Raw genomic sequence first — 21,546 nt, 5'->3', positions numbered from 1 at the left:
AAAAAAAATATTCCTTTCTCAATTCATATTAAATATATATATTTGACAGTGGTATAACCTAGCCATTAATTGGCAAGTGGCTGCCATTCGGTTGTTAAGGACCACCTTATTCAAAATACACTTCATGTAGCTCACACCCTAATGGCAAGCAAACTCCCACACGATTTGAACGTTGCACGTGTGAACATTAGGAACGACGTAATGACCGAGCAAGTCATGAGAATATTTCAGCTGTGATGTGCAAATGGAAATGAAAAATGCTAAATGTTGGAGGAACTGCGGAAAAAGCCAAAAAAAAGGAAACCGAAAGCAAGCAAAGCAGCTGAAAGTGGCTGCGAATATGAATGCCTAAATTGCGTATCTCCATAAGAGTAGGTAAACTCTATGCCAAAGGCAGTCATTCAGAGATAGCTGCTAGAAAAATAAGTGCCAGCGCACAGTTACACACACACAAACACACAGTTGTGAAAGTGTTCGCCTGCTGACTGCTTGACTGTCTGTGGACTGCCGCGGCGCGTTGGTGAGGCAGTTGGACAGTTGGCTGGCGTCGCAAGCTCGGTTGCCTGGCTGATTGGCTGTATGCCCACAAGTTGGTCTGCTGCCTCTCGGCCTCGCTCGTTTGCCCGTTAAGTGCTTGCGTAATGTAGGGAACACAAGTGCCCCCACACACACATACACACATACACGTACAAAGGCATGTGAAAACAGCAGGCAATCAGTATATCACTGCACTTCATCACAGCGGAGCATATTATTATGAGCGCAAGTGCGAGCATGAGTAGAGACATTGAGGTGGATAAATGGGCGAGCACTCCAGGCACAACAACTCAATGCCATTGCCGGCGCTCATGTACGCGTTGAGCGCACTTACACATACACACACACACACACACACAACTGGCGAGTGTTTCAGCATACTTTATGCACATGAGGATTCACAATTTGGTTACGTTGCCGCACACAGTCACACACGCAGTAGAATGTCCTGTTTGTAGCGCTTACATTGCTCTTGTCCCCTGCTATACCCCTTGCCCGTGCCTTTGGACCGCTTGCCTCACTTTAACTCACTTGTGGCTCTTCATTTGCCACTCGCTGCCATAATTCAAAAAGAAAAAAACGAGCGCTCAAAATTATACAACATCAGTCGGCAAGCTGCCGCCGTCCTTCAGCCGCTTGCTGCGCCGCTCGCCGAAGCGCACTCGAATGCCCGGCAAAGTTGTGACGCAAGGATAACAAGTTCGCCTCGTTGTTGCTTTTTTTGCAGTTGCTTAAATTTGTTTCGTTGCTGTTGCTATTGTGACTGTTGTTATTATATCTGTTGTTATTATTGTTGTTGTTAAACACTTGAGCATACCCTTGGCGTGCATTTTAGCCGAGTTTTGCCACTTTTTGCGCGGCGCTAATCTAGGTGCGCGCTTAAACGCTTTACGCGTTGCCAACTACACTCTTATCACTCTCACTCGCGCGCCGGAAGTAACAGCCCGGCAGCCTTCGCGTCGCATCGCCAGTTCATTTGTCAGCTCGAGTGTGTAATGTCCTTTTGACGCACGCTTTGTAACGGAATTTTTTTTTTTCATTTTAATGTTTTCGTTTTTTTTTTAATTTTTTACTTTTTGCTATTTTTATTCTCTCTGACGTGAAATTATGTAATCTAATGTTATTTCGCGACTTCACAAGAAATTGAATTGCCAAGTGTGCGAGTTATTGCATAAGCACTTGTGTTGGCACTGTCGGCGAATGTGGCTGTCTGCCGGCGTAGACACCACAAATGAAATGAAAGTTAATGTTTTTTTCGCTTTTTGTTGCCATTAGGCTAAGCAACAACAAGGCTTTATTTTACAATTTATTTTTTTCTATGTTTATTGCCTGGTGTCTGCTGGATGCGCTCAGTCTCTGTGGACTCAACGAGCTGTGGTTATTTAGTACAAACAATTTAAAAGAGGAAATTTCCACATTACTAACTCAGCGAAAACTCATTTTGGAAGCCTCTAAGCCTTCCTCCGAGCAACTGATGGATGTCTAAATGGAGATGTTTCATGTCATAAATCCACTAGCGGTTTGAGAATGCTGGTCGCGTGGAGGATTTTAGACTCATTTGCAGAATTTTGTGCTTACAACTCTGCAGAGGCTTTACTATAAGTTTTTGATTGTTTATAAAGGCGTGAGTTTTGGAAACTCTCGCGCTGTAGTCATCCGTTTTCGGGGTGAAAACTATGATTTACCAAACTGATCTGCAATAAAGCACTGGATAATTCGCTGATAGATAACTTCAAGGAAATCACCCTTGAATGATGATGGAGATATCAAAGCCCTTACGAGAAGAAACCTGTAACATTAGACTGATTACTGAAAAACTTATTGTGGCTCCCAACATCGTTTTTTTTTTAATATTTCAATTTGAAACACTTAGAAGACAGTAAATAAACAGTCTGCTATGACCATAACAACCCCAATTTTGTTAAATACTCTCCTTTTCCATAACATTCTATAATTTGAACATCGACGAAGCGAAAAGCGCAAAGTCTTACAACTAATCTGTCAACTAAGATTTCAACCAATTTTACAACTAATATTACAACTAATATTACAACTAATCTTACAATTAAGTTTAGAGCAAATATTACACCCAATCTAACTACTAATTTTACAACCAATATTACAACTAATTCTACAATTTAACTAAATTGTCTCTTAGGCCTAACTGATATTGGTCAGATTGAGCATTTTAGGAAAAATACTCGAAAAAATACTGACTGTGCATTACAAATATCTGCATAATACCAATTTCTCTGTAACCTAATATTTTTGTAGTCGCGTAACAGTCATCCACGATTCAATAAATATCTGCCGCATGGATGAGGACGATGCTATGCTTGCTGTTCTTACGTAGGCTGCTATATATGTATATTTCTGGCCTAATAATGAAAATAGGAATATTTATCAGCGAAAATGGTTTTATTGTTTTTCAAAATATTCTCCATAAAGATGCTTTTCGAAGCACTTTTTCCACTCCGATTGAGACACCTCCAAAACATGGCTTTTGAATGCTTCAACAGCATCTTCTGGCGACGAAAATCGTTGGCCACGGATTATTTTCTTGATGTGTGGGAATAAAAGGAAGTCGTTGGGTGCCAAGTCAGGGCTATACGGCGGATGACCCATCAATTCGACGTTTTGACCGGTCAAAAAGGCGCTGATTTGAGCCGATGTGTGAGAGCTCGCATTATCATGGTGCACAATGATTCGTCTTCTCTTGTTCGTTTTTCGAATTTCTCCGAAGACTTCAGGTAAACAAATGGTGGTGTACCACTCAGAATTGACCGTCCTACGTTGCTCAAGCGGAACAGTCGCCACATGACCAGTTTTGCCGAAGAAACAGGCGACCATTTGCTGCGAAGTGCTTCTTCCACGAACAACTTTCGTTGGATTTAGCTCGACTTGGTAGACCCACACGGTCGATTGCTGTTTTGTTTCGGGCTCATACGTATAGATCCATGATTCGTCACCTGTGACGATCTTATAAACGTCTTTTGAAGCACCGCGATCGTATTTTTTCAGCATTTCTTTACACCAATCCACACGAGCCTTTTTTTGAGCGATTGTCAAATTGTGCGGGATCCAATGAGAACAAACCTTTTTTACGACCAGGTGTTCATGCCATATCGAATGTATGCTGATGGGAGAAATGCATAGGCATGCCTCTATCTGAAGGTATGTTACATGACGGTCTTGCATTATCAGTTAAAGTACGGCATCGATGTTTTTTGGCACAACGGCTGTTTTTGGACGACCTTTACGGAATTTGTCTTTGAGCGAGCGTTGGCCACGACTGAATTCGTTGTGCCAGTTTTTCACAGTGCTATAGGATGGTGCTTCATAGCCATACAAAGATTTTAGTTCATCGATGCACTCTTGTCGTGATAATCCACGTCGAAAGTTGTGAGAAATGATCGCACGAAAATGTTCATGAGTCGAGATGAATTTTTTAATTCCCTGTAAATAAAACAATTCACGATTAAATGACAAAACGTTCTGAGTGATGTTATGCTAAAAAATGTCAAACTTTCGAATGGAAATGTCAGATTGCACCTGGCAACATTTAGTGTTGCCTAATCCAGAAATATATATTGTAGCACTCGTATTCAAAATTTGCTATACTTAAAGCCAAGTCAATTTTGCATTTACTCCGAATACGAAATCTTGTAATATTTTGAAACAATTAAGCAAGAATGCATATCAATATATTTCTAAAGATAAACAAATACTCTACTGCTATTAGGTCTATATGACCTTCAGTATACTTCTGGCTTGCGTATACTGGCTTGTTATGAGGTAAAGTACTTCCCGCAAATGATTTCAGTGAAGAAAAAGTTTGATGATGAAGATCTGAAAACATTACTCAACAAAGATTGTTGCCAAATGTAAGAAAATTTGACCGAATCTTTAGGAGCCACTTAAGCAGTAAATTCAAATCGTGATGAAAGATGGATTCGTAAAGACAACTCTAAACGCAGAAAATCATACATCTAATCTAGCCAACCTAATGATCTCTATTTGATAATATCAGAAGAACATGCTGAATTATGAGCCTCTAAAACCAGGTGAAACCATTCATGTGTAAAGCTCTCAAAAGCAACTCATTAATTTGAAGTGAGCGACTGTCCCAGGACCTCAGGAATTCCCGACTAGACATGATACAGTAACTATCTACCATGACTAAAGTAGGGCTCAAGTTGAAAGACAAGTTAAAAATCATCTCGAAAACAGTAGATGAGAAGTTTTCTCTCACCCTCCTTATAGCCCAAATCTTGCACCTTCTGACTACTATCTGACCGGGTCAATGCAGAAGACTTACAAGGGAATCGTTTCAAGACATATTTTGAAAAATTGACTTGAATTATTCTTGGCTGTAATAAAAGCATATGTGAATACAACAATCAATCTGAAAAAGGGATTGGCTTTGTCAAAACTAATATCATATATGTATAATATGTATATTTACGACTTTTAAATATTTGCAAGATTAGGATTGAACCAAAGACATATATTTTATTTAATAAAATAGAAACACGAAGTCAACCACTTAACACTCTCCTACTGCACTTAACTTGAACTAAAGCGCTTCTTAAATATCTTCTTTACATATCTCAGGCGTACTTCCAACATTCTCTCTCTTTAAACCGTATGAAAGCATTCAACAGTTGATGTATATTTGTAATAAAGAAGTGTCATACGCCTCGTTGCTATGCGAAACAGCAGCCGACAGTCTTAGTTATGTTATCGATGTCTAATCATAACGACAACAACTGCCGGTGTGACAATCAGATTTTCTCTGACACCATCATCAACACCGTAGTCAGTGCCATTTCCGGTCAACTATTTGTTGAGCACGTTGTACTTAGGTACATATATAGAGACATACATACATATACAAGTATATCCATATCTACTATAGGAATATGAGCATATTTCCTGAATTGTTCTCTTACTCTCAAGGAATACTTGGATTGCACTGAGCAAAAGCGAATAAAATAGGAGATGCTACAAGAGAAATTCGGAACGACAAATGAAATGAGAGAATAATCATGACATGAAGATTATTATTTGGAACTACTTAGATGAGTTTGTGGAATTATTAGTACCTAAGAGACGCCAGCAAATGGATACTTTGTTAATTATTTTTTTCAAAATAATAGATGGCTATTAGAAAGCAGGTGGTTCTAGATGTATGGGGCCTTTTTAGGATGATTTCATCATCAAACCGAAAAGATCCCGTTCAGCAGGCAGTGAAGAAAACATAGCTTGTCAAAAAACAGAAGCGATCAGGTCCATGTCTGGCTCAATGCGGTACTATAACAGACATTCAGTACCAATATCCACTACTATAGAATTCGCTAACTCATAGCATCGAGGATTTGAGCAATATAATTTACTCTTCAATGTTTTGTCTAAAAAAATCCTTTATATACTTACAAATATATATATCTGGTACATATATTCCAATATTTCCAAAATATTTGCAACACTAAATTTTTTTCGCACAGTGTACGATAAGCTATTGCTAATGCCAGAAAATTATCGGTTTCCGCATTTACTATTATAACAATTTATAGAAGCGCATGCAAGAAATAAGCAAAACGCCCATACAAGTCGGGAAGCTGCATATATTTGCATACAATCAGAGAAAGTTGAGATGCGCGCGACGTGTGTGTGTGTGTATGGGTTGCCAGAGAGCATCGCCTGCTTGGTCATCATCTGTGGTGTTTCTGCTTCATCGATTTCAGGCGACTGATGCGAGCTACATATATACATATCCACAGAAATTTAGCGTTATGTGTGCGTGTGTGTATTTATGTGGCAATAACGGTTGCGGCAACGCAATAATCGTGCACATGTTGCGCCACATTATTTTTGATTTGTGTGTGGGAGCTGTTTATGCTAACGAGCGATCATATATAAAATAGTTTGTGATGTGAATCCGTTGATGTTAGAGTGTGTGTGTATGTGTGTGGGCTAAGAAATATTGTTTGTCTTCGCTTTGGAATTAACTATTCGTTTGATGGGTTGTAGGGATTATGTTAATAAGTTAATTAATATCAGCACGAGTTTCGCTGGGTGCACAGCCAGTAGGAAAATAGTATGTATTGGCGAGTTCTTTTATTTATTTTAAATTATTTTTTTGAAAATTTGGCGCTTTTTCTTTTAAATAAATATTTTTTTTCAAACTTTTTTTTTTCAAATATTTTTTTTTTAATTTGAATTAAAAAAAAAAAATAATTTATTTTTTCAAATTTGAATTTTGAAAAAAAGTTTATTTTTTTTTTTAATTTGAATTTTGAAAAAAAGTTTAATTTATTTTTTTTTAATTTTTTCTAAAAATTTCTTAAATAATTAAAAATCGTTATGAGTTGAAAAATAATTAACAAAAAAAACAACAGAAAATAATTTAAAAAAAAATAATAATTAAAAACAAATTAAAACCTTTTTTGAAAACTTTCTATTAATTTTTCAAAAAAACTTTTTAATTTCTTTTTCACTTTTAAACTTTTTTTCAAAATTATTTTTGTTTTGTTTTCTTTTCAAAAATTATTTTTAATTAATATTTTAGAAATTTTTGAAAAAATAATTTCAATATAATACAAACCATTAATTTCAAAGTAATTCTTTTGAGCAAAATATTTTTATTTTTGTTCTAAATTCTTAATCGAAACAAAAACTGCCAAATATTCCACGGCTAAATTTACATTAGTTTAATTTCCTACCGGGTCACATGACATGCTTCTGCTAGTATTCACGTAATTCTTGCCCATAATCATAAATCTTGCGTTTCGTCAGCCTGTTGCTTGGTTGGCTATCTTATGTAAATGCTGACAGCGTTCGTTAAAGCTAATAACTTCTGGCAAAGCACAACTTTCACATGCTACTATGAGCATGTCCTCCATTTTGTTTGAATGTGTACAGTGCTAGCAGTGCTTTAGGCGATGAGGGTCAATGTCGTTGAATGTTCAGTAAGAGAAAAAATAATGCAAATATTTTCTTAATACAAATTCATCATTTATGCACAGGACTGTGTAGGATTAAAGGACTTTTCTTTATGCTAACTAAAATCTACGGGAGTGTTTGAGAAATCGAGTTTAATATTTTACAAGAAGACAAGCATTTTTAGGGCAGAGTTTTAATAGATTAGAAAACATACTGACTTGAAACTTTCCAGCACGTTTTGATTATAAGTAACGCAGGGATACCACAAAGGTATAATATTTTGTTAAAGAATAAATTATAACGTTCCTTTTGGTTGATGCGCTTCACAATAACTTTGATCCCTTAATAGAACTAACTTTCGATCGTTCAGTTTGTATGTCAGCTATATGATATAGTTGTAAGTCTGGAGAATATCGGACCTACCTACTATCCAGATCCCGTTCTGAAATTTCGACCAATATTGAGACATGCTTTAAATGGTGTTTTTTAGATATATGGTTCTCAAGAGAATATAAAACGCTTCTTAATTTACCTAGAAACCAACCAAACCAATTTGAGATACTTCCATCCGGACAACATGACCTAGCCATCGCAGCTGTTGTCTCTTGATTCTTTATCTATGTATGTCTATGTTTCCTTATATCTCGTACAGGTCATTGTTCCACCGACTGTGGTACTCGCCGTTGCCAATACACAAAGGACCACGAGTATAAATCTTCCGAAAAACATTTCTCTCGAACACTTCTAAAGCCGACTCATCATATGTTGTCATTGTCCATGCCTCCGCACCGTTAGCTGGGCGGGGATGATCAGTGACTTGTAGAGTTTGGACTTTCTTAGTTGAGGGAGGACTCTCAATTGCTTACTCAGTCCAGTTGATACGAATGAATCTGCATTGGATTTCAAGGCTAAATGTAGTATAGTTGGAGTGTAATGGAGTACAGTTATGCTTCATGATAAGCAGTTATAGTTGTACGTCCTGGAAACGTGAGTAGCAATCCGTGTGGCACCTCAGCTCACGGCTAAAAGAGAGGAAGCCTAAGCGGAGTCTCTCCGATAATGATTTTAGGATCCAAGGTGTACTTTAAGCCAAAACAAAAGTGACTTCTAGAAAATCAGTGGCTGGCCTAACACCTTAGACTGGTAATTTCTGCATATCATATCCAATGTAATATTTGACGTATTTTCTGACCCGTAACTGTCTTTAACACGGCAAGATTTCTATGTGATTTCTATTTTCTATGAACATGTGATAACACAACACTCCTGTGTACCGAAATTCCCCAAAAACGCGCTCTAAGACGAGGTACAAACTTAGTCACATGAAACGATATCGACTAGTATCCACAAGTCAATTGAATTAATTGCCGACCCACTCCATATTAGAGAAGAAATTTCTAAAATATCTAATATCTAAATATCTACCAAAAATTAAAACAAATCGAGATGGTAGCATTAGATCGAAATACTCCCTTGTGGACCCATAGATTCGCCGCTGAACACATTTGGGTGTTTTGTTCCACAGAAATGATTTAGTCTCCAAAAAGCTTCAGAGGACGCAAAGCATAACCGTGATTTCGAAGAAAAATGTAAGACTGTACATTTGAACAACGTTAGGCATCTGGCAAACTTCTCTACAAAATCGCGGTTATGCTTGCGTCCTCTGAATCCTTTCAGTAGGACTTGCTATATATTTCGTAATCACAATATTCTACTGTTACAAAAGAATTCTCGAACTCTTTCTAACAAATCTTTACTAACTAGACTAATTTAAAGTAGTTGCAAAACACAAGGAGTCAAAGCCGAACAGGAAAATAATAAAGTCGCAAGCCTTTGACAAAATATTTTGTCAACAAAACAAAGCTTCCACGTCTTCACAACTATTTTTCAGTGCTTTTTCTACACTTTTCGCACATGCCACACCATTCATAATTGGCAATTAGTAGCAATTAGTTGTTTTCAAAATTAAAAAACTTCCGCCGCCAAATAGCAACTTCTTCGCCTAATTAGCACTTGTGTACGCCGTCTTTGCCCACGGCTCAGCCATTAACTGCTGTGCAACTCCTCGACTTCCTTCTTCCCTACTACTATTTAATTTTTAATTTCTATTCTACTGCTACTTTTTTGCGCACAACTGCACCGGCAACAAACTGGCAACTTCCGCTGTGCAATTTGCAATTTGCTTTCGCATAATTATGAGCAATCAGCACCTTGACTGCGCGACCACAAAGAGCGAGCGTCGATTGCCAAAGAAAGTGCAAAGCAGAAGGGCACAGCAACAACAACAACATGCTTTTAAAAACAAAAGTACCAAGTGAGCTGGAGATGTCAAATGCCTCTGTGCAGCGAGTGACAAGTCAAAGCCAGCGCGAACAACTCGCAAACGCAACTTTGGCTACATTAGATAGTAGACGCTTAGTTGGTGTTTAAGGCCCCAGTGTTGCCAAGGTAATGGCAAAAAGGAGTGGCAAAAGTACGCAAGTAAAGTCGCTCAAAGTCAAAAGGCATAGTGGCTGTGAATGCAAAAAAGTGAAAAGTCAAAAAGTTCAGCGTCAAATTAAGTGCTGCCGCTGCTATGACTATTGTTTATTGTTGGTGTTGTTGTTGTTTTTCTTGTTCTCGAGTGCACTTCAAGCAATTATAATTAGAAGTTGACGAGCAGAAAATGGCAACAAATGAAACAATGCAGCGACAGTAACTAAAATAAATGCAGTGCCATTTGGAAGTTGTCGCTAAGATGCTGACGAAACTCGCTTTCACACACACACACGCGCGTGTTTACATTACACATACAAATGCAAGTGAAAATGCTTAGCGCCGAGTTGCAAAGAAGTCTCAAGCGAAGTTAATTTGTTTATGAGCAGACAGCTACATGTATCTCGCTATTGGTGTTGGTGTTGTTTGTGTTGTTGTTGTGGTTATTGCTGATTTTTTGCACGCGTTCATTGGCAATGCAAAAATTTCATGCATTTTATATGATTTTTTCTTAATTTTTTGATGATAAAAGTGCGTCATTATGAAAACAGATTTCTTCTGCGCGTAAAATAATTAATTGAGAGCGCAATAAATAAAGAAGAGAAGAAAGCAGACGGGATGCCGATAATGCCAAAAGTAATAAATTTCAAAGGCAAACAGCATTAATTTTGACGCCGCGCGCATTTGTGTTTTATACACACTGGAAAGCCTGCAAATACGCACAAATATATATTTTATATACATATGTATAAATTCACATACAAATACAATTAAGAATATATGTATGTGCACGTGTGGGTATAATAGCCCCAGAGCGCGCGAATCGATGATTAAATTAATCAATGCAGGCATCAAGTAAGTGAAGGCGATATGGAGTGAGTGACAGATAATGAGGCTTTGAGCTAAACAAGTCAATAAGCTGCAAAGCGGAATACATTAGCTATAATCTTAATAATTAATTAGACGCTTAGGTGGCGAAATGGTGAATAGACAAACAAAGTATGCGACCAAAATATATGCAACAGGCGCCACGAATAATATGTACATGACTTGGCGCATTTTACGTCGAGATCTTAAATTTTCTTTCCAAGCAACAACGCTTCGCTCTATGGGCTCTTGAAAAGTTCCAAGAAGATTCGACGTTTTAGAGCCAAATTTTGTTCAACGATGAGGCTCGTTTCTGGCTCAATGTGTATGCAAATAAACAAAATTGCCGCATTTGAGACATAGAGAAACCTGAAGAGATTCAATAACTGCCATTTCATGCAGAAAAACAAACGGTTTGGTGTTTAAATCAGGCCGTGGAGCAAACCATCATGCATGTCATACGCCAGTTGTTAGTCGAAATGTTCGAACGATCCATCGAAAATTGGATGGACCACCTGAGACGCAGCCGCGTCCAAAAATTTTAATGAGAAATTATTCAAAAAATAGATGAAAAAGAATGTTCTTTCGATTGATAATAAACATTCCCCCATTTGAAGTTTCCGTGTTTTTTCTTTAGATAATTACGAAACCTCGAAATGTATATATTCCCTATAGAATATTATAAAGGAGCTAATTATCGAAGAATTGATTTTCTTTAACTCAATTGTTCGTTGATTTTATATATTTAGCGAAAAGGAGTCAGTTCCAGAGGCTCAAACCCTAAAAACAGCGATAAAGTGACGCAAACTTTTGGTTGAATGGTACCTTAATAAACAAAATTGTCGAATTGGAGTGAAGATAATCTACCAGCCATTGTAGAAACGACACTACATCGTCTCTAAATCACTATTGAGTTTACTTTATGTAAAAAGAGAAAAGTTGTTCCATATACATTCCTTCAAGAATGAATCCGGCTTGATTGTTACAACTTCAACTTCATAGAACTATGATTAATGGCTTTTTCGTGTTTGAATTGGAGGATGTTGATGTGGACGACCTTTAGACTATATTTGAGAATCTATGCGAAGTTGCTTGGCTATGTAGATAGGCCTGATCAACACCTTGGTACATGCATTATTACTGACTTAAGCCCTAATCGATGCTATACTCGTAAGTGTTTGCAAATTCGGCCTCTCATCGGAAATGTTTTCAAGTGTTATCTCAATCCAAACATTTTTATAACCTAACATCAAACTGAATCTTGAAATACCCAAAGGTTTGTCAGTATCGACAAGAGCCTCTTCGAGCCGTTCAATACCAAGCGATGCGTCAGACAGGGCGAATCCCCTTTCGTGTGACTTCTTCAATCTGCTTTTGGACAAAATAATTCGAGCTGCAGAATAAAACCGAGAAAGTACTATCGGCGTACGCCGATGATATTGATATCATTGGCCTCAATATCCGCGCCGTTAGCTCTGCTTTCTCCACACTGAATAAAGAAGCAAAGCAGATGGTTCTGGTAGTAAACGGGGGCAAGACGAAACAGTCGTCGCAAAAGTAAAGCCCTCTCTCAACGAAAAAAGACCAAACTCTACAAGTCACTCATCATTCCTTTCCGGGTATACGGTTTGGAGGCATGGACAATGAGTCTGCTTTGGGAGTGTTCGAGAGTAAGGTTTTGCGGCAGATTTATAGTCCTCTGTGCATTGGCAACGGCGAGTACCATAGTTGATGGAACGATGAGCTGTACGAGATATACGGCGACATTGATATAGTTCAGCGGTTCAAAAGACAGCCGCTGCGATGGCTAGGTCATGTCCGGTGTGTTTTACGTGGGTACCTGTTGACGACAGCATTACTCCACAGGCTAGGTCATGTTGTCCGGATGGAAAAGAACACACCAGCTTTGAAAGTTTTCGATTCAGTACCCGTCGGAGGATCAGAGGAAGAAAGATGACCTCCACGCCATAGATGGATTAGGTGGAGAAGAACCTGGCTGTACTTGATTTCTTGAAACTGTTGCCAAACATATACTAACTGACATATTGAGATGAAACTTGTCACGAATCTAAGAAATCTAGGAAAATAATATTTATCGATTCGATATATGGATCAAGCCCGGTTAAATTTGTTCTTGAGTCGAGAGATTTTCACTAAAAGAAACAATTTCACCTCCTTTTCCTAATTCTTGCAAACAGTCAAATTTATGACTGTTTTAATAACTATAGGCGACTACAAAAATGTACTGCGGAGAGATCATTTGAACTTTCTTTTTCTAGTGATGGTAATGAAATTAAAGAAAAATCAAAGCACAATAAAAAAGCCTCATTAATGATTGTAAAAAAACTCTAATCGTTTGTTATTGAAAAATTCACTCTACGTCCTATTTAATGGAGAACAGGCAATCTCTGAGATTGAAGTTTTTAATACGCTCGAGTAAAGTTTTTTATCCATCAAATCATTCATTTTCCAGCGCTGTCAAGTGCAATAGCACGTTCCGCAAATGCAACGGCACACAGCTGTCAGTCAATTGTCAATATAAAACTTTAGCGACATAACGGCATATCGCGCATTGCACGGTAAATGGCCGCTGCCAATATCAATTAAGGCCTATAAACGAGCATTTGCTAAATAGTCTAGTTGAAGTGCGGAATATAACTTTTTTGCACAGCAAACCGAGTGATGAGTGAAATTTGTTGCCATATAGTTTTCCGTGTGTATGTGTATGTATTATCAGTTTTTACTGCTTTACCTGTTTATTCGAACGGCTATAGCAGATACGACATAGCAACACCTGGCCAGTTTTTATTATGTATCTATAGCGACCTTGCCCTGTGAACTCAAAGTTGCTCTCTGGTAACAATTCCCTTTACTCGCTTTGTCTGTGAGACTAACTTTTAATCATTATTTAACTGAAAAAAGCATTGTTTGATATGCGATTGGTAAATGACGAAAGCTCTTCAGGAACGTAAAAAACCAAATTGTTTGATGTAAGTAGAAAATGTTGGAATATTGCTTGCAGAAAACGTATTTTAACTGGTTTAATTGTTTCTGAGGAAATTTCGATTGGCGCTGTTGGGACATGTTTATAAAATTTTCCATAGGAAAGCTGGAGCTGTGAATGTACGCTGTTAACTTTCAGAAAGCAAGGATTCCGACACATATAAAGACTTGTTAAAAAATCCGATATTTATGCGTGAGTATTTTTGATAGAGAATTATGGTTTTTCGCCTAAATTCGGGTATAACCGAACATTTTATACTCTTGCGAGTTATCAGACCCAACACTCGGTACAAACGTCAACTAGAGAATCAGAATCTAATCAATTATATATAAATTTTGGACAAAAAGTACCCGGAAACAGTAAATAAACGCAAAATATTTAATACGAGGTTTGACAATTAAGTAATGAGACTGATTTTATTGCAGATTTACCACCTGTACCTCGGGATGCACTTAGACAAAGACTAACCTGACAGCAACTCATAGAAACCAAACGGGGTCCTAAATCGAAATTTAGTCTTAAAAACAAGAAATTTTAAAACCGATTTAGACATATGGAATACAAATCCGGCGAACAGAAAGTAAAACGAGCATGGAACTAATTCAAAGACATCAGTTGAAAGCACTCAGGTTGATCGCAAATGCTCCATGGTACATGAAATATATTAACTTACACAAGTACCTTGAAATAGATTTGGTAAAGCTGATTGAAGCGAGTGGTTACGTTCACGATTTGAAGGCTGTAACCCAACAACAATTTTAGATATGCTCTTAAAAATTTAATATCTGGTGCATAAAAGTATAAACTATCGATTAATGAACAAAGGTGTTACCGTTGAAGGATAAATTAAAAAAAAAATATTTTCTGAAATCAGGTCTGTCATAATTTTTTCAGAAAATTGTTTGTATAAAAAGAGCTCAGCAGATTGCCTAATAAAATTATGTGCTTAGATTTGTTAATCATAGTTAAGATAGAGAACAATATCTGTTCTTATATTTCCATTTAACGAAAATGGCTTTAAGTTCCTTTCTAAGCACCAAAACAAAAGTTCTCTCAGTACACTTACCCACATGCGATCATCTCACTCCAGTCCTGTAGCTTAATTCATCAACACAAAATTTCTCACACCAAAAAGGAGAACACAAGCATCGCACTTTTATTTGAGCATTAGTATGAGTATGGACAAACATACATACACATACAGTTACACACATTTGTAGGCAAACGAGTTCAAGCAATATTGCATTTGGAAAAATTGGCAAAGCCAGCCAGCAACTGAAACCAGTGAAATAAAGAGAAATAACCAAACAACAAAAACAAAATTCAATTGTGGCCGAGTGAAAAGAAAGCGCCTCATTTTGTTGGCAAGCGAGCAATGGTATAGGAAATTGTTTGTGGCATATTTGGTAAGGCGAAAAGCAGCAAAGTGAAATACTCGGCATTGTGGCATTGTGTGTGTGGTGAGGTAGTTAAATTGAAAAAGTTTGATATTTGTTTGTTGCGGAGAGTCGTGTACATGAAGTGGAGTAACAAATACAGTTGAAATGGCTAAATTGAAAAATGCATTCAAAATAGTCATTTGAAGCGGTGGAAAGAGCCGCAATGAACTCGGTGCTTTCGCTAATAAATTTAGAAAAAAAAAAAAATTAAAAAAAATAGTAAAAAATTTGGATAAAATGTGAAAAAAAATTTAAAGAAAAAGTAATATTTAATGATGTTTGTGTCGCATTAAATTTTCGAAATATGCAGAAAATTAAAAAAAAAATTTTAGCAGTGGTTTTGGAAATTTTTTACAGCGCCTGAGCTGTAAAAGTTTTTGAGGTTATTTTCGAAGTTTTGCCTACAAACAAACTATTTATTTAGAGCTTCTATTCCAAAAATGCTACTCAATACTTTCTTATCAATTTTAATAATTATTAATTTACACTTTTGTGCGTTGAATTTTGTTGCAAGCTGCAACTTTTAGCGCTTCTTGCCTTTACTGTGCCGAATTTTGCAAAATACATCGAAGAATTAATTAGTACCTTCGAAAGTTCTGCTGCAGTTTTGTATACCAATATGGAAGATTTAATATTTGCATCTCAACATAGTGCACACACACACAGGCACACATGCATAAAACGCATGCATTACTCGCTCGCAAAAATGTTACTCATACGCCCAAGCCTCAAAACGGCACAGGCATAATGTAGTTTTGGCATAGCACAACGGCATGCCGTAATGGAGGCATTAAAAATTCCAGTGCAAAATAAGTTCTATGCAGCACTGAAAGTTTTCCCTGAAAATTACTACAAAATGCATCTGTTGACGCAGCTGTTGCAGGCTCAGACAGCAGTTACTCGAATAGGCACTTACAGTGTTTGCTACCACCAAATATCTATTACATTTGATAATGCTTTAAAGTATGCGCAAATACAGCTACATCTAGGTATGTGTTTTGTATATGTATCGAAATTTTGCTATAATTATTTTAGCTCACACTCATACCTCCAAATGCTTAAGTGCAAGTGCATGCAGCAGGTAAGGCAGATGGCAGTAGAATGAAGAGCATACAATAGGTTGCTCAACAACTACGGCGGCCCGTTATGAATAGTTGGCAAGAAAAACTCCATAATAGCATTTTGTTTTAAACTATTTATGAAGGGTTTAAAATTACGGAAATTTTATGGAATTTATTTTTTGGTATTAATTTAATATGAAAGTCGTAAAAAGTTTTTGCAGGGAAGATAACAATAGGAAAAAAGCTTAGTAATTTGATGAGCAGCTTAAATAAGAGAATAACGATTGTATGGCTTTAAGAATAAAGTAAGCAAGAAAAGTCGTTAATTCACTTCACAAATAAAAAGCTTTTTATACAAGAACTTGATTTTGTCTTATCAGTTTGTATGACAGCTATATGATACAAGTATATTATGGTCTTATCTAAAAAAGTTGTTCGGCAACAATAACGTTGGCTTTGGCAATAATCAGTGCCGTATTTCAGTGCCTGATTTCTTGTCAATTAAAAAAGTTTTCCTTACAAGGACTTAATTTTGATTGAACAATTTGTATGGCAGCTATATGCTATAATAGTGCAATCGGAACAATTTAATTCAAGAATTGTACCGTTGTCTTTGATTATGATCTCTACCAAATTTTATGAATATCTCACCTCAAATAAAAAAGTTATATATACATGGACATTATTCTGTACGTTCAGTTGGTATGGCAGCTATATGATATAGTAGTCCGATATCAGTAGTTAAGATAAATGAACAGCTTTTCAGGAAGAAAAGGACGTGTGCAGCATTTCAGATCGATATCTCAAGAACTGAAGTGCTGGTGAACATAGGCAAATCAGTTCAGATCGTTACGTTGATCATTTATATAAATATATATTAAAGGGTATCTGCCGCTTTCTTCTGGGCTTATAAAACTATCACTGTGTTAGAAATAACACAAAGAAATATTCAAGTTAACTTCAATCGTCATGTCAAGCATGTTTCAGTTTCAATTTGTAACTAATCTTCTGTTAGTATGCTCTTAGCTACTTCACATGCATTGCTACAAATCTGGAAAAGTTTAGAAACAATTCGTCAATTATATTTCGGTTATATTAGCTATGTATACGTATTAATACTAAAAATAGCCACATTAATCAATAATAAATGCGCCAGCGATCAATACAAACAATAAATAAAAGTAAAAGTACGAAACTTCATTTAATTTAACAAAAAAAAGTGCACACTTGTATTTGATAAGTGACTATTATGTGAATCAAATGGACTTTTACAGCCATTTGCAAGTAATCGAACAAAATGTTACTCATACGCCCCGCCACTAAAGCCTTTTGTCTATTTATTGTACATATATATATGTACGTATGTATGGCGTACGCAATCAATGAAATGAAATTAGCTGATTTGTCGGTCGTTAAAATATTCGGGCATATTTGCTGGCCATGTGCACTTAATAATAAATAGCCTGTGGTGGGAACTAAATGGAATTATCTGCCACATAATATGTACAAGCCCACATGTGGTACCGGCGCGCCTGATTAAATTCGTGTATAATCGATACACGTACTATGGCTCATAAATACCTACACGGCATACGTTGGTGCAGCTGTTATGGCTGGATATATTATTTGCTGCCCATTTGGTTCAATAGTAATAATTTCCCAAATCTACTTTTATGCCAATCTATTTATATTATAATATACCATAAGCTGGATATACAAATGGGGTATTATGTAGTAAAAAAGTATTGTGGTATTGTTTTATGCGGATATAGTTTGCAATAGCAATACACAATTGTGTACATATGTATACACATAGCACAATATTCGAGATTTTTATCGTGGTATAACCTTGATTCAACTAAACTCAAGGCAGAAACATTGGTTCGTTCAAAAGGGCTCTGATGCTTCAATCTAGTTTTAGGTTTACTGCAATAGCTGAGATTTTCTGCTTGAATGTAGCAAATTAAGGAAAATGTAAACTAAAACTTAAACTTGAACGTGAATTTGAACTTGAACTTAAACTTAAACTTAAACCTAAACTTAAACTTAAACTCGTCTAAGTATCTAGCAAGGTGGTTTTTTGTTGGATCCATAAGGTAGTATTCAACGGGAGAGCGCTAGTAGGGGCTTGTGGATTAAAATTTTTCTCTGGTAACTTCAGGTTCTTGATTTCCTTTTGTCGGTACAGAGACCTATTTTCTCTGATGTAAATGAGCACCCAGTGAATTTTAAGTCATCAATACTTTAAGTAAGAACTCTGCCTGATCTTTCAGCTGTAGCCAACGAGTTGGAAAATCTATTCCACCTTAATCAAATCGGTTAGACGGCTTATTCGCAATTCGATCCCACCAACAGTACACTAGTGTTATTGAGTATTGTTGAGCGCCGTCATTGAGCTAACGGTGATATATGTGCATACATATACATGTCAACGGCACAGGTGGTTCTGGTTGTACAGTTGGCGAATAAATTTACATTCAATCTAACTTTGTTGGCACATAAATTGGCTTAAACGATATTGGTTAGTCGACAAGCGCACTCAATTGCCGAGCAGAAATATATGACTACGGGGCAGTACTCAGCCAATACAAGCAAGATATATACACATACATTTATACGCAGAGAGAGAAAAAAGAAAAATAAATAGAATAGACTGTGTGACTGCAACTACTATACTATAGATATGTAAGGATATACGTTGTACAAACACACATATGTGAGTGTGTGTGTGTGTAAATTTGTGTATGTGATTTTAGAGGAAAATATTTGCTTCAATACCGTTATGCATGTGTGCCGCTCCTCACATGCCGTGTGAGCGCAACAGTTGCTAAACAAAATAAAATCAGCTGACAAGTAGTTCCGTTATATTTACGCTGTACATATAGTATATTCACAAGGCTTTATGCAGCGCGCTTTCCTTACTCTGCTTTCCTTATGAGAAGCTGCTGCTCTTCAGCATAGATGCTTGACAACTCCATTTCGTTAAAAGTATGTACGTGTGAGTGAGTATTATGAGATGCACTGTTTACACAGTAGCCTGTATGTCTGTATGGGTGTGTGTTGGTACATTTATTCAAAAAAACGGCTAGCAAAATACAGCGCGGACTGCCAAGGCAGCGCAAAGCTTGGAAAGCATAGTTACGACCACGAATTACGAGTATATACCGAGTCAGATGTATGTAACTGTGTAAGGAGTAGATCCAGCCTCTGCATATGTGTTGTTGGTGTTGTAATGGCGCACAATTCAATTTGCGGAAGCGCTTGAAGCTTAGTCAAGCAGGAAAATGACTTTTTCGCCAAAGTTGCGGGCACAAATCAATTATAATGTTCCCAAGCAAAGCGAAAAGCGCCAAAAAGAAAGTGGAAATAGAATTTGAAATACACTGCATTTGCAAAGTATAACAACAATTTGTAAGTATGTATGGCATTTAATGGTGTGAACTGGGAATTACTGTGAATTGAGTGTCACAAGCTGCGGCTTTGAGCTGAGCGTGTCAAAAATGGAATGTCTATGCAGATATGCACACTTACTACATATGTACTGAATATATAATATTCATAATACAATGTTTTGGAAGCGCAAAGAAATGTATGCGTGATTTGTGTGCGACAGAAACGGTGTTTAAAAGTTTGCCGCGAAATTGGCGGTTTTAAATGTTTTGGCGGAATTGCGAAAGTTTTGCCTCACAATAAAAGAAAAATGTGAGACAAATTTTCTGCTGTGCCAGTCATATGCATTTGCATATGTTTAATAACAATTTTAATATAATAAAATAATAAATAAAATAATATAATAAAAATAAATATAATATTTTGTTTTAAGTTTTGTTACTTCAATATTTTTTTTTTTTTGAAAAACTTGTTTCCAGCTTCTTAAAAGTCAATTAATTTGTAATGAGTTGACGCTTTACGCTTGAGTGCAGTCACTTAAGGTGATGAATACATTCAGTTTTATAGAAGGAAGCCTAAACTGTTAAAATATAAAATTTCTACCGAAAGGAAATTGTTTTTATTAGAAAAATAATGGAAGCTTGATGGCCGCAGTTCGAAAATTTCATACAAAATCTGGTCTTAAAGGAATAAGTTTTTAACTTCGTCCATTTTAAAAAGATTCTGAAATGGCGGCAAACTTAAGGCTTGCGCTAATTTTTCAACACCCTGCATATGATTCACATTCGGTTGTTTTAGAGAGGTGGTTAGTATAGTGGATCTCAGTATCCCACTGCTCCTACGAAAGACGGTTGCGTATTCCTCAACATGACCATATTTTTTTGTTGTTTTCTCTTGTTGTTCTTTCTGTTGCTGTTTTCGTTGTGGTTGTGATATGTTCATTTTTTCCAAAGGATCTCCGCTTCAACTCGCTATCTCCACAAGTTGTAACAGTTGGCCTATATGAACCCCATGGTTATCTATGCAAGCAGGTAGGCCACATGAGAGTTGATACAAGTCCTTCTCTTGAAGACCTGCCAAGGTCTTAAGTAGACAGAGATGATAACAGTATTTGGCTTCCAGCCATTTCTGTGAGATGTCATTCTTACCTACTGAAGTGAGAAAATGCTGCTCTCACCAGCCCTTTGCCAAAGTTATTCCGTTGCAGGTTTTCTTTACACGATAATCAGAAGATCCCAGGGTTTTCGGTGGCATCTGTGCACATTGGGTGCATCGATTTGTTGCCTTCCTCTCGTGGATAGTTTCTCCCTTAGTGCAACCACGTTGCGGGTTGGGGACGCTTATGTTAAGGGTGCATCTGTTTGCCTTTCGTTAGACACATCAGGCATTTGTAGCCAAGCCCACCTCTTCTGCATCCAGCTAACCTACTTAGTGTTACACAAAATTGCCATTGAAATAAGTCCTTTTTTGACCAAAAATTGTCCAAATCGCACAAACCTTTTCAAGCCCCTAGGTACCGAATATATGGACCCCAGTATCTATAATTGACATTTCATCCATAGCCCATATATACCTAATATAAAGACTTTCGAACTACCGGGTGACTTTATACCGTATATATCGGCCAATATGTGAGTTATCTTAATAAAATTGAGAAAGCAGGTTTTCTTATAACGGTGCATATTTGTGCTTTATATGAATAAAATTGGGTAAATATTTGCCCTAGATCGCATATACTAACAACCTTATATACCTGAAGGTATTACCACGGCTGTAATCTTTCAAGCTGTAAGAGTATGAAATGTTCGGTTACACCCGAACTTAGTTC

The sequence above is a fragment of the Bactrocera dorsalis genome, chromosome 2 (assembly GCF_023373825.1).
Source record: "Bactrocera dorsalis isolate Fly_Bdor chromosome 2, ASM2337382v1, whole genome shotgun sequence".
NCBI classification, from domain to species: domain Eukaryota; kingdom Metazoa; phylum Arthropoda; class Insecta; order Diptera; family Tephritidae; genus Bactrocera; species Bactrocera dorsalis.
This window is presented reverse-complemented; position numbering follows the sequence as displayed.